Genomic DNA, 13,927 nt, shown 5'->3' with positions numbered 1-13,927 from the left:
CCCGACCTCTGGGGTTGTTGTCAGCATCCCTTCCCGGGTCTCACCCTGCGACCCCCTTTCAAATTAGGGATGCCTTGCCTTGTCCCAGCACAGAGCAACACCATATAAATGGTGCATGAACACAAAGTTAAATTATCTTTTTGGTACAGTTCCTGAAATTGGATGCACATATATTTGTAATGAAGAGATCCTTTAAATTAACCTAACTTCTCTGTATTAAGTCTCTGCACATGTCTCTCTCTTACTATGCTTCTGAAATCCAAAAAGCCCAAATGGACATTCAGTTCAGCAACAGGACTCAATAGCTAATTTTAATGGGAGTAAATATGTTCCTGTGAGCCACTCATTACATTTACCTAGGAGTTCTGAAGGAATGTCTTCCAGTCTTGTTTACTTGACTACTTTCTAATCTACCCAAGTATAAGAATAGGCAGTTACTACACTGAAATAATAGGATCTCTCAGGTGTTAAGACCATAGTAAATGAGAATAGAATTGGTTCATTATCTAAGCTGACTTGTCTGTTTCTTGTTCATCCTGGACTTGGTTACGTGCTTTTGAGTAACCTTACATGATCTCAGACCTAGATCCAGGACTGCACTTGTGCAGCTAAGAAGTAGAACTAATGAAGGGATTGTTAAACACTTCTATTTTTTCCACCAAAAATGGCTCATTAAACAAAATAAGAGTGGGATGGGAGTAGAATTCATCTTTAAATAGAATAAAATGGTTTGATCTTGGCTGAAATTTCAGTTTTTTGATAGAAAATCTGTTGGCATGCCATTAAAATATTTCACTTCTGACAAACAACAAAATTTGAACATTCTTACTTCAACTTTTCACTCTTCACTAGGGAAAAACAGCTATTTTAAGAGATTTCAGAAATTTTCTTTTAAAACTGGCACCTGACCAATCTGCTTGGGAAGGAAAGCAGAGGCAAAGATAGCTGATTCGTTCTGATTCTAACATTAACTTGCTTAGTGGAATACTGAGCTCACACAAAGCCTTGGTCAAAACACATTTGCTGGAAAAGCTGCAATTCTTTCATTGAGGTGCTTTCTCACTTCTCATTTCATTAAGATACTTTTTCCTCTTCTGTAAACAGCACGAGAGTCAGGAATGAGATAAAATGGACAAGAGTCAAGATGATAAGAATGAAGTACTTCAGGGTCATACCTCAACTGCCATTCTTTTGACTGTTCAGCAGACTGTATGACTTAATCTCATAACATTTGATATTGTCATGAATGCCTTGAGAAACACAACTTGGCTTGGTTCTAATGATATTCTTATCCTTTTTCAAGCTCAAGTAAGTTTGCAGCCAGTTGACTTAGTTAGTCTTGTCTTTATCAGAATAACTTCATATAAAGGATGTCGTTTCTGAAATTGGTGACGTTCATTCTCACTAGGCGCATCTACACATGTCCCTACAGCACCACTGTTACTGCGCTGTTACTGCGCTGTGACGGTGGCACACGGTTATTTTCAGCCACTACGTCACTGTAGGAACACCCTATAGTGAGGGAGCACGTCGCTACAACGACATAACTGTGGCATCGCAGCTTGTGCCCACGAAGGCTACGTTGCCATAGTATATTGCTATGGCGATGTAGTGTCTCATCTAGACACGCCCATTATTGCCTTAAGCTGTCTTCTATAAAAAAAATTTAAATGCTTGGATGTTTAAAGGACACAAAGTACAAAACAACTGAGAAGTCATATAGTCTTTACCATCATATGATAGATTTAATCTGAATATTTTCAGAATGACCCTATTTATAAACTAATTAAATGTTGGTGATACATACTTGAATATCATGTTAATATTAGGGATAAATACTGTCACTAAAACAACAATGCTATTTCACTTTGGAGCAACTAGCACATGTCAGAACAATTATAACCATGACTGAGATAAAAACATAAAAGTAGCCAGGAGCAGGAATTACACTGTGGTGGCTGTCAGATGCCAACCTCCGGTATCTATGAGGGATGTTTGGATAAGAAGACAACACTGACATGTAAGTTGACATGTCCCAGCTTGTATACAGGAAGTTAGCCAGCTGCCTCAAAATTAATTACAAAGCAACCTAATTTTGTAACTTACATTTTATATAACTACCAACCTATAACACTTCCAAAAACAAATCTTAAAATAACACACCATATGTAGCATGGATAGGAAATGAAGCACAGAGACTTGTAACTAACATCTAGCACAGGAAAATTGTTTGTGTTTATGATCCATAAGTTAGCACAAAAGAAATGAGTATTGAAATGTACCTAAAAAGGTCATTAAGGACCTGACTTTTAACACTTACTGAGTAACAGCGATATGGTAGAGCAGTAAAGGGATTATCACTGTGGCTCCAGAGTCATGAGTCTGAGACTTGCATTGGACTGTTGTCAAAGGCACCCCTGTCAACCCAGCTGCAAATAGGTCCCCTAACATTTGGACTGGAGAGTCAAAAGTGGCTGAACAGTGCTTGCCACATCACTCCCCTGTATGTGATTAGTACAGAAATTTGGGTACCATAACCATGCTAACCTGATGGACTAGCTAAGTGAGGACAGATTGTTTTAACCTCCTTTGCATTGAGCAATACAGTGTTTCACAAATGGCACACTGTGGGCACATCTACATCAGACATTTACTAGGAAGCAGATTAATTAGATTCACAGTAAACATTTTGCATCTACACATGTGGCCCTATTAGACCACAGGAAACTAATTAACTCCACAGAATGACAGTACTTTTAAATACTCTGCAGCACATGTGTAGACATGAAGCCAGCTGGCTGGGGCACAAGGATGCTTCAGTGTGGGGGCTACCTGCTGACTAGCCCTGCTCTGGAGCACCCTCATGCCCCAGCCAGCCCCTCCACAGCACACTGATCCAGGTCAGAGCAGGCCCAGGCTGGCAGGCTGACCTGCTGACCCCTCAGCATTGCAGGGTATTTACAAGTACTATACTGCTGTGGAGTTAATTCGTTTCCTGTGGCCTAATAGGGCCACATGTGTAGATCCAGGCTTGGGCTGCTCCAACCTGGCTCAACATGCTGCGGTCCTGGGCACATGGTCAAATGGCGTGCCCAGGAGCAATAAATTCCAGTGCGATATGCGCTGGAGTTTATTGCTGCATGCTAATAGCACGTGTAGACACACCCTGTAACAGTGTCCAAAGCTACCCCATGAGTACTGTCTCTCAGCAGTGCTAATTATCCTACACATAGTACCATGGGCAACTGATGCCGCCTTAGTCAGGGAGGGGCACGTGCCCCTGCTGCGACCAGTCTCACTGCCTGGGGCGGGGGGAGGGGAGGGGGATCCCTCCCCAGCAGATCTCAGTGTCCAGAGGGAGTTCCCCTGCGGCCAATTGCTGCAGCCACTCCCCCCCCCGCCCCCTGTAAGCACCGGCCAGGGAGCGGGGCCGCCAGCAAAACCAGCTACTCACCACTTCCGGAAGTGGCCATGGAAGTTCTGGAAGTGGCGTGGCTGTTTTTACGGTGAGTGAAATAGGCTGCGTGTTCATCTGCCAGGGGACTCCCCTGCCCCGGGTCACTGATTGGTGTCAGGGCGGGGGGTGTTACCAGATTTGCCCATTACTTTGGGGTGTGCTCATTTATTAGGGATATGTTTCTAGGGTTTTGGTAATTCTGTCAATGTGCTGCTTGTGTTACTTGTGTTTCTATAGGGAGCTGTATATCTTCCTTCTGCAAGTCCTCACCCCCAGTGGAGCTATCTTGAAGGACTCAGTTTCAATGGGGCTCGGTTCCTCCAGTCACCAAATCAGTCATACACACACAAACACACGCAGATTAACGTGACACTCCTGACCCGGCCGGGTTGATCAGCATGGACAGGCTGACATCCTCATATGCCAAGAATCAGTTCATCAGAGCAACAATAAACTTCAGTCAGACACAAGCACACAGTTAAACAGAATACCTCTGAATCCGGCTGGGTGTCCAGCTGACACCCTCATGGGCCAGCATTCAGTTCATTAGGGCACGTCTGAGTCAAACTGGGTCAATCAGCCTGTACAAGCTGATTCCCTTATGTGTTTCAAACTCAGCACATCCCAATCTTTAGCCTCTTGATGAGCAGACCCCACAGTATTTTGGGGCTTTACAGGGATCTTTAGCTTAGGTAAAAGAAGCGCTGCTGCAGAGCAAGTGAGGAAGGAGAAGTAGAGAAGGAAAAATATACCCAATTACTACCAGTTTGACTATAAAAGTTATTTATTGCTAAGTATATGAAATATATAAAAGTACTAGTAGTAATAGACATGCAAAGGCAAACAAACACAAACAGTTACAATACTACTCTGGTTTTACTAAGTATTTGGGGAAACTTAGCTCAAACTTAACTAATACAATTCAGGTTCAGAAATTTATGCCTAGAGAGAAAAGAGAGAGAGAGAGAGCGAGCGCTGGGATCTCACCAGTCCAAGGCACACAGGTTTCAAGGCTGACAGGTAACGTTCTTAGCACAATCCTTGAAGGGAGACAACAGTGGGTGGTGTGAAAGAGACTTCTTCTCTTGAAGCACACACACACATTGCTGCCTTTTTACAGATTTTTATACCCTCAGTTCAGCTTCTTTAAAACATTCTTAATAGTGTAAATCGTTGTCTTTTCTCTTGATAAGGTTTGGAACATCTCAAGAAACTTGGATCTGGTTTGGAACAGCTCAAGAAACTGATGGATAATCAGGAAACACATAAGGTTAGAGAGTAACCAGACACTTGTTTTAACAGACTTAAGGCAATTATTGGAGTGTTCATAACCTTTGGGCGGGAGGACTTCCACCAGTCATCCCGGGAAAAGTATGACAACACTTGTGGTCAGGGCTCCAACGGGCTGGACGCTGTGATGAACCCCTTTACCATTGTTCAAATGTTGCCCATACCCCCTCTGACTCAGTCTCTTTGCCTCAGCATTTCCTAACCTGGCAACCGAGTTTTAGTCAATCAAGTTTAAATAGGCCTCCCATAGTGGGACCGGGGAATGTACGGCCTGAGATGCCTATTAAACTTAGAGGTGTGTGTGTGTCGGGGGGGGAGGTGGGGAAGTCCTTTGTAAATCCAGATTAGAATTGGTCTGATAAATGCTGAGCTGGGTGTGTGTAAACATGGGTTGGTTAGCATTTGGAGCACAGATTCCCCATCATGCAGTGCTCCCCTGCTTCTCTGATCCCAGAATTCACTGCAGTCTCTGCTTCAGGCTTTCTGTTCTCCATCTCCCATGTAAATGAATGGTCATCTGGTTCCATCTCGGATGCAAATGAGACCTAGGGCAGTTGTTTCACTCTTGTCACCCTTATCTGGAGGGTTTTAGGTGTGTCTCCCACTGCATCTTAATCAGTTTCGTTTAGGTAGAGGAGAGGAGAAAGGGGGAATTCTTTGTGAGTCAGACAGACTGCATCCTGTGTCAGGGTTCCCCAAGAACATGAAGCTGAGAGGTAACAGGGGCACGTGCCCCGCTTGACTCAAGAGGCACCAGACACCCATGCTCCCTATGCATCGCCGCTGCATAACACCATGTGAGTGTTGCTAAACTGCTACTAATTCAGGAGGTAGCATATGCAGAACAGGCTGACATTTCTGAATGCCACTGCCTAACATGATAAGTTGGCAGTATAGACATGCCCTAAGAAAACCAAGGTCCTACCCCTTTAAGTCTCTTACCCCCAGCCAGGCTTCCTTTGGCAGTAATGCAGAATTTCTGTAAACAGCCTTGGCTGAATCTCAACTATAAAAATGGGCTGTTGGCCAGCCAAGTTTCAAAGTAAATACACAAGGTTAACCCAGCTGAAAGAAAGGCTTAAAACAAAAGGAAAAACAGTCTGATCTGTGGCCCACTGCCAATTCCACATTGCTTTCACAGGCAAGGGGATTATCTCACCTGCTCTTTTTCAAAATTTCTGACTGGATTCTGGGTTCCTAAATCACCATTCCTACACTCCATATTTTCCTAAACAAAACTGAGAATTTGTATGTGTACATATACAGCTGAAGAACTCACTAGCCTCAAGAGGTAGCTATCAGTTTCTCTTGGGTATAAAAGTTAACTATTTCTTGGCCTACTTGATCATGGGATATAGACACTTGCCATGCCACTTTGCTCACATAGATTTTCCTCTTGTAGAGCTTGTAGATCACAAGTTCTGATCCTATATTCAAATCCATTAAGTAAATGGGGTTTTGTAACTTAGCAGGATTGGGGCTTGAAGAAGACTAGGTGAGGGAGCCTCAGACAGCTGAGCTATTCAGTAATAAAAAGGATGCTTTATGCTTACAACTGAAGCGTAACTGAGGGAAGAATTTGACTACAGTTCATTCTACACAAAATAGAAATATATATATATATCTTGTAAAGTCACTTTGTAAGTGACTAAATGTTAGTGATGCTGTTGGAACCTTGACCTTTTTTTAAATCTGCAATTTTAATGATATATTCATGTTGCCTTCCTAAATGAATAGATCTAATTTTAAACCACAAAGTTAACAAAACAAACATAAAAATCAATTACTGCCTCAAACAGTTGTTAAATGAATGACTATCCTGTAAAACTGCAACCTTGTCCATCCTCATTCATGCCTTCCCTGCCACCAACCATCATTGCTTTAGGTATAAAGTATACGACCTTGAATGTTTTATTTAGTAGCCCCCAATGGACTTATCCTCCATGAATCTGTCTAATCCCTTTTTGAACCCGGTTATACTATCTGTGTCTGCAACCTCCTGTGGCAATGAGTTGCAGAAGTTAATTAGGTGCTGGGTAAAAAACAGTACTTTCTTTTGTTAGTTTTAAAGTTGTGACCTGTTTTAAAGCTGTCTCCTCCCAAACACCTTGTCCAATCAGTGTTCCTTAGGTCGTATTTGGAAAATCTCAGATGTGAGGTTTCTGTACAGGCAGGACAGCACACCATTGAGATTTACACCCAGGTCCTAGTTTAGTGCTTGCAGACTGCAGTTTGCATGTTCCTTCTGGTGACAGCCAGGTGGGGGAGTGCCTGAGATGCAAGCAGTGCCTTCTGGTGTTGTCCCTCAGGGAGAAGGCAAGAGAACTACAGGAGGAAGGAACAAGGCTCAGAAGCCATGAGGACTTCGTTGATTCCATGCTGGAGAAAACCTCAAGGACTGTGAAGGAAAGACTGCCAGAGGTGGTTCTAAAAACAGAAAAGGGCATGGACTCCCAAGAAGGTAGAAGCTAGAAGCTTGTGACCTGTGGCAGTAAAAAGAAGTCATCATCCCCACCTCCAGTGGTTTGCCTGGAGAAGATATATGGAACACTAGGAACAGAGGAGGAGGAAGAGGCCAGGTCAAGAAACCCCAAGGTGGGGAGGGTTGAAACCACTGCCATGAAGAAGCGATGGCTGGTGGTGGTTGGAGACTACCTTCTGTGGGGGACAGTGTGATCTATCTGCCAGTCTGACCTGTTGTCCCGAGAAGTCTGTTGCTTGCCTGGAACCTAGATTTTGGATCCGAGATGTCATGGAAGGATTACAGAGACTCGTCTGACCCTCTGACTACTACCCCATGCTGCTCATCCATGTGGGCACCAATGATACTTCTGGGGTGACCCTGAGTAGATGAAGAGTGACTACAGAGCTCTGGGTGCAAGGGTGAAGGGAATGGGGGTGCAGGTGGTGTTCTCTTCAATCCTTCTGGTCAAGGGAGGGACCTTGGCAGGAGAGAACACATCCTACAGATCAATGCATGGCTGTGCAGGTGGTGTCACCAGCAGGGATTTGGTTTCTTTGACCATGGGATGTTGTTCCAAGAAGAAGGATTGCTAGGAAGAGATGGGATCCACATGACAAAGAGAGGGAAGAACATCTTCACAGACTCGCTAACCTAGTGAGGAGGGCTTTAAACGAGGTTTGCCAGGGGATGGAGAACAAAGCCCCGAGGTACGTGGGGACGAGGCAGAGGAGTCGCACTTTATGTAAAAGACCTGCATGATTGTTCAGAGCTCCAGTATGAAACTGGAGATAGGCTGTTGAAAGTCTCTGGGTTAAGATCAGAGGGGAGGGGAGGGCTAGGATTCAGTGTGACCTGAACAAATAACAGGATTGGGCCAAAAGAAATCTCGTGAGGTTCAATAAGGAGAAGTGCAAAGTTCTGCACTTAGGATAGAACAATCCCATGCACTGCTACAGGCTTGGGACCAACTGGCTAAGCAGCAGCTCTGCAAAACAAAACCTGGGGGTTACAGTGAAAAATAAGCTGAATATGAGCCAACAGTGCGACCTTGTTGCCAAGAAAGCTAACAGCATACTGGACTGTATTAGTAGGAGCATTGCCAGCAGATCAAGGGAAGTAATTATACGCCTCTATTCAGCACTGGTGAGGCCACATCTGGAGTACTGTGTCCAGTTTTGGGGCCTCCACTATAGAAAGGATGTGGACCAGTTGGAGAGAGTTCAGTGGAAGGCAATGAAAATGGTTAGGTGGCTGGGGCACATGACTTCTGAAAAGAGGCTGAGGGAATTGGGATTATTTAGTCTACAGAAGCAAAGGCTGAGAGGGGATTTAATAGAAGCCTTCAACTACCTGAAGGAGTGTTTCAAAGAAGATGGAGCTGGACTGCTCTCAGTGGTGGCAGATGACAGAACAAGGAACAATGATCTCAAGTTGCAGCAACGGAATTTTAGTTTGGATATTAGGAAAAACTACTTTCTCACAGGAGGTTGGTGAAGCACTGGAACAGGTTACCTAGAGGTGGTAGAATCTCCATCCTTGGAGTTTTTTTAAGGCCTGGCTCGACAAACTTTGGCTGGAATGATTTAGTTGGAGATGGTCCTGCTTTGAGCAGGGGGTTGGACTAGATGACCTCCTGAGGTCCCTTCCAGCCCTAATTCCTTAGATTGTATTTGGAAAATCTCAGATAAACCTACAATTAGGCCCTCATCTTGCAGTTGGATTTGCACTGATAAACCCTTATTTTTTTTCCAGTCTGGCTGAAATTAGTATGGCATTATATGGGCACAGGGGTTGGTATGAATAAATCCAACTGCAGGACTGAGCCCTCAGATTGGGTAAAAGGTCTCAAAATTCATGTTAAAAAAGAGCTTCATACTGGCTTTAATTTGTGGGAAGGTAAGTTTCTCTTATCTCTTAGCTATAACATAGTAGTCTTGAGTACTTCTAACTTTATAAACTACCACTTTAGAATTATGTGATTATAGAGTTGATACTGAAAGCTTTCTTTAAAGAAAACAAAACCAGGGATGTCGTCGTCCTGCTCTACTCGGCCTTGGTGAGCCTGCAACTGGAGTACTGCATCGAGTTTTGGGCCCTCCACTTTAGGAGGGATGTGGATAAACTTGAGAGAGTCCTGAGGAGAGCCACCCACATGATCAAAGGCCACGAGAGCAAGCCTTATGAGGAGAGCCTGAGGGACATGGGACTCTCCAGCCTGGAGAAGAGAAGGCTCAGGGGGGACTTGGTAGCAGCCTATAAGTATATAAGGGAGGTGGCACCAGGATCTGAGAGAACAGTTATTCACCAGGGCTCCCCAAGGGCTAAGTAGTAGGGGTGTGCGAAACAGGCTATATTCAATTTGGATTTAGCCTGAATCAGGGACAGTAATTTAATTTGTTAATTGGGATCACTGTCCGGATTCGATTCGGCTGAACCCGAATCTGAAGATCCAATGCTGATTCAGAGAATCAGCAATTCGGCCATAGACACAGCTTTAAATTTTTTTTAGGGGGGGGGCATGTGCTTGGCAGCAAAGCTGGAAGTGGACTGGAAGTACTTCCGGTCCACATCTGGGTCCATGAACGCATGGCCCCCGCCCCCCCGCAATGCCCCTCGGTTCAGTGATCAGCCGCAAGAGGACCCTGGGTTCTCCCCAGACCCAGGAAGCACCAGTCACCAAGCCAGGGGGTGTGCGGGGGTGGGGGCGGGGTCCCCACGCGCTCCCTGGCAAACCTGGAAGTGGACTGGAAGTGCTTCTGGTCCACTTAAGGGTCCGCTGCCGAGCGTGCTGGGGATCCCCCCATGCTCCCGTGGGACGCTCCATCCGCCCCAGCATCTTAGCATTCACAAGCCACCTGTTGCCTTGAGGTATGTAGAAAAAACATTTAAAGCTGTGTTTATGTCTGAATCATCTAATCTTTCTCAAACTCTGAATCAATTCAGAGGGTTCCGATTCGATTCAAAGAGATTAAAAGGTCTCCTGATTTGATTTGGATTTGGAGATTCAGCCACTGAATTGGGCCAAATCTCCATCGAATTGCATCAGCAACTGAAGCTTCGCACAGCCCTACTAACTAGGCCTAACGGCCACAAACTTCTGGAAGGCCAATTTAGACTGGACATAAGAAAACATTTTTTTACAGTTCGAGGGTCCAAGGTCTGGAATAGACTCCCCCCAGAGGTGGTGCAAGCACCTACTCTGGGCTCATTCAAAAGGTGTTTGGATGCATACCTTGCTGTGATCATTTGACCCCAGCAGACTTCCTGCCTATGGCAGGGGAGCTGGACTCGATGATCTCCTGAGGTCCCTTCCAGCCCCTAATGTCTATGAAATCTATGAAACTGTAGTAAGTAGTTGCTTCCGTAGATTCAGTTCTGCTACTTAGAAATTGCAGCTGCATCTGTGTTCATGGCAGGGAGTGTGTGTTTGTGTCTGCGTGTCCATATGCACAGAATGAGTGAAAGTAGAGTGCACGCTTGTCTGTGTGCGCGCCTGCCTGTGTGTGTACATTTTGCCATAGCAGAGGACGGGAATGGGTAGCAGGGAGGGGAGGCAGGCATGTGCTCCCCACTCCCAGCCCAGTGGGGTCCACCCAGGCCCTTCCCTGCCAGCACCAGGAGGGGAAGGGGCCCCCTCTCCCCCCGCCCCCCCTCCTGCCGCAGCCCAGCTCCCATGGGGAGAGGAGGCCTCCAATTCGGGGTTTGCCCAGGGCTGCAATACACCTTCATCTGCTGCTATCACAGTCAGCTAATGTGAACACTCTCCATCTGTGCTCTATTTTTTGTGGTGACAGACACACTGTGATTTGGTTCAAGATTTTTGTCTTTTAATCCAGAAAAGGCTAGGGTCAGGTTATCTGTTTTCTCTACTGAACTTGCTATGCCTAGTAGGAAAATTTTGATCAGCTGACTGACGGCAGGAGGGACTTTATTAAAGGATCTAATTGATGGTCAGTGAGATGCTGATGCCTATGGACCATACCTCTGCAGAAGCTCATTCTCTGCTTGAATCTCAGGTTTTACAGCACATGGCAAGCCAGAAATATTTGAACTAGTATTACCTCAAATGTTGGCATGATAATGATACCTGATGCAGGAAGAATTGACCAGAATCACTCCTGCACTGCAGTGAACTGGCTTCAAGAACAGGAGAGGAAGATACTTCAGCTTAAAAGAGGTACAGCTATTAAATGTACTTTTTAATAGTATGAGGACTAAGATTCTGTGGTGATTATCACTTGAGAAATGCCTTTTTTAAATATGTAATAAATGCTCATTGCTAAATACTTCCTAGGCCAACCTCCCTTTAGTCCTTAGCCTCTACAACATTCATATACTGCAGACATTAGATCAAACAAATGCATCTCCCTGCCCATGTTCTTTACATAATGGGTAATATTTTTGTTCATTTTAAACAGCTAAAACAAATGAGGCTTCTAGGGAAACTATTCTACGCAATCATTCAGGAAGCGATTTTGCCTACCCCATGGTCAGCTTTAATTTGTCTTACTAGCCTTTTTGAAGCAACTTCTTTAATTGGAAATTCCTCTCAGTTTTTCCCTCAACCTTTCTTTCTTTAACCGACAGCCAGAGGGTGAGGTATATTAATAGCTGCTGCATGACTCAGAACTGGTAACTCAAGTGGATCCCTTCATATTGAGCTTTGCTGTTTGGTCTTGTTGGCTCTGCTGTCACTTTACACAGAGCACATTTGCTATCTTGCAAGCAGAAATAAATAGCAAAGCACAGAAGCAGCTGGTTTTCCCTCAGGATTTTTTTTCCAGAACTCTTTGTTGCTACTTCCTGCTTTCCCACCACAGGGACAAAGCAATTGTATAGGAGGAACAATATTCAACTACACTAAGAGGTGAGGAAGAGTTTCCACCTTGAGGGACGAAGAAAAGGAGCCAGAGCCTGAGCACTCCTTTTCCCTGCGCGGGTGTATGTGGCTATATGTCAGGATGTAACAGTTTACTGACTGAGACTTCCCCTTCGGGACCACTTCTGCTTGAATCTTTCCATCTCAGCAGCACTATATCATGGAGCCACAACTTTCTTTTGTGGCAGGCAGCAGTAGCCAGGATATGGGATTAAACTCCCAGTCAACTTGTGGCTGGTGACGGGAATGGCTGAACTCCAGAGGAAAGACAATGACTGGAGAGTATCACAGTCCTGTCACTTATCAAAACATGTATCATTTTCTGTCCTGATCCAGGGAAAACAGTTTAACAGGAGAAATCTATATTAACTTGCGTCCAAGTACCTGCTGTGTTCTGTATCCTTCTTCAACACCCTCCTCCACACACAAGGGCAGAATTAATTTTTCTTAACTGTTATTTTATTATTGAAATCACCTGTGTACCCCTGGTCCTCTTCAGTTTATGCCCTGTTAAAATTCTCCTCTCTCTTAAGTCCTTCAGAGTTACTTTCTAGTAATTACCATTCCTCATGCGTGTTGTGTATGTTCGCTTAGGACAGTGACTGGTCTCATGTAGAAGGCAGGGGAGAGTTGCACCTTACAGACTAACCAAAGCAGGTGGGTGTATATTTTATCTATCTATAGCACAAGCTTTCCTGAGCTGAAGCTCCCCTCATCAGATCCTACCTACCTACCTATCTATAGCACAAGCTTTCCTGAGCTGAAGCTCAGTCATCAGGTGCTATTTATATGTAGCACAAATTTTCTTGAGTTGAATTTCCCCTCATGAAGTGCTTGCTGTCTGTCTGTCTATATCTATGTAGCACAAGCTTCAGCACAATGCCAACTCTCATGAGAAAAATCAAAACACTCCTGATTTCCAAGTCAAATTGACTCCAACTCATGATCTGACAGAGATCAAATCTTGGGATTTTTTTTCTTCTGCCACCTGTAGAGAGCGCCAAGCTGGTAAGTCTGTGGAGGGGAACGGGGAGAGGCTGGGGCGCAGATCGAGGCCCCCACGTGAAGGAGGGGCGTAGGGCAGGGCTGGGGTGAATGGGGTCCTGGGGCAAGTCATGCAACAGAGCCCTGGGCGCGCATGCACATGCGTCCCTCGCTCCCAAGCCACAGCCCCCCTGGCCCTGCCGCTGTCCCTCACTCCTGCCACACAGGATGTGTGGGGACTCCCCCTAGCCCCCCTTGACAAATAACCCTCCCCCACACACTTCAAAAACAGCATCTCGTGATTTACACTGCAAATCTCTTGATTTTTAAGAGTCTGTCTCATGATTTTTGACAGGACGGGGTTGGTAATACTGCAAGCTTTCAAGAGCTGACGCTCACCTGGTCAGGTGCTGTCCATGCTAATCTGTCTACAGCATAACCTTCCCTCAGCTCAAACTCATTTATCAGGTGCCGTCTATTTAACGTGTAGTATAAACTTTCCTGTGCTGATGCTCTCCTCGGCCGCTGTCTGTCTGTCCGTCCCTGTGAAGCCGCCCGCCCCGAGTGCGCCTCTCCCGGACTCTGGGCCGGGCCGGGGGGATTGGCTTTGACCGCTGCCCTCATCTGCCCCTCGCCGGGCCCCCGGGCAGGTCGCTCCGCCGCGCCGGGCTTTGCTGCCTCATGGTGCCCCTGGCCAGGACGCGAGGCCTCGGGGCGGCGGAGGGACACAGGGGGCAGCGAGAAGTCAAGAGCAGCGCCCCCCCGCGCCACGGTGTGTGCGGAGCCGCGGGCCCCACCAACCCCGAGGTACTGGGGGGTGGTGCGGCAGGTCGTGAGGGCAACGGCTTCGCGG

At 45.8% G+C, this 13,927-nt stretch overlaps 1 protein-coding gene across 1 annotated transcript in view; it reads left to right on the top strand.

Moving 5' to 3' along the window:
* The first annotated feature begins 13,494 nt into the window (after nt 1-13,494).
* RDX (radixin) overlaps nt 13,495-13,927 on the top strand; it is a 65,054-nt gene continuing 64,621 nt past the window's right edge. Inside the window, exon 1 of the mRNA XM_025214887.1 lies at nt 13,495-13,881. The gene's annotated coding sequence lies outside the window, so the exon portion shown is untranslated. The remainder of the gene's footprint in view (nt 13,882-13,927) is intronic.

This window comes from Alligator sinensis, unplaced genomic scaffold (assembly GCF_000455745.1).
Source record: "Alligator sinensis unplaced genomic scaffold, ASM45574v1 scaffold397_1, whole genome shotgun sequence".
NCBI lineage: Eukaryota > Metazoa > Chordata > Crocodylia > Alligatoridae > Alligator > Alligator sinensis.
The sequence above is the reverse complement of the archived record's forward strand: the minus strand, read 5'-3'. Positions and strand labels throughout refer to the sequence as shown.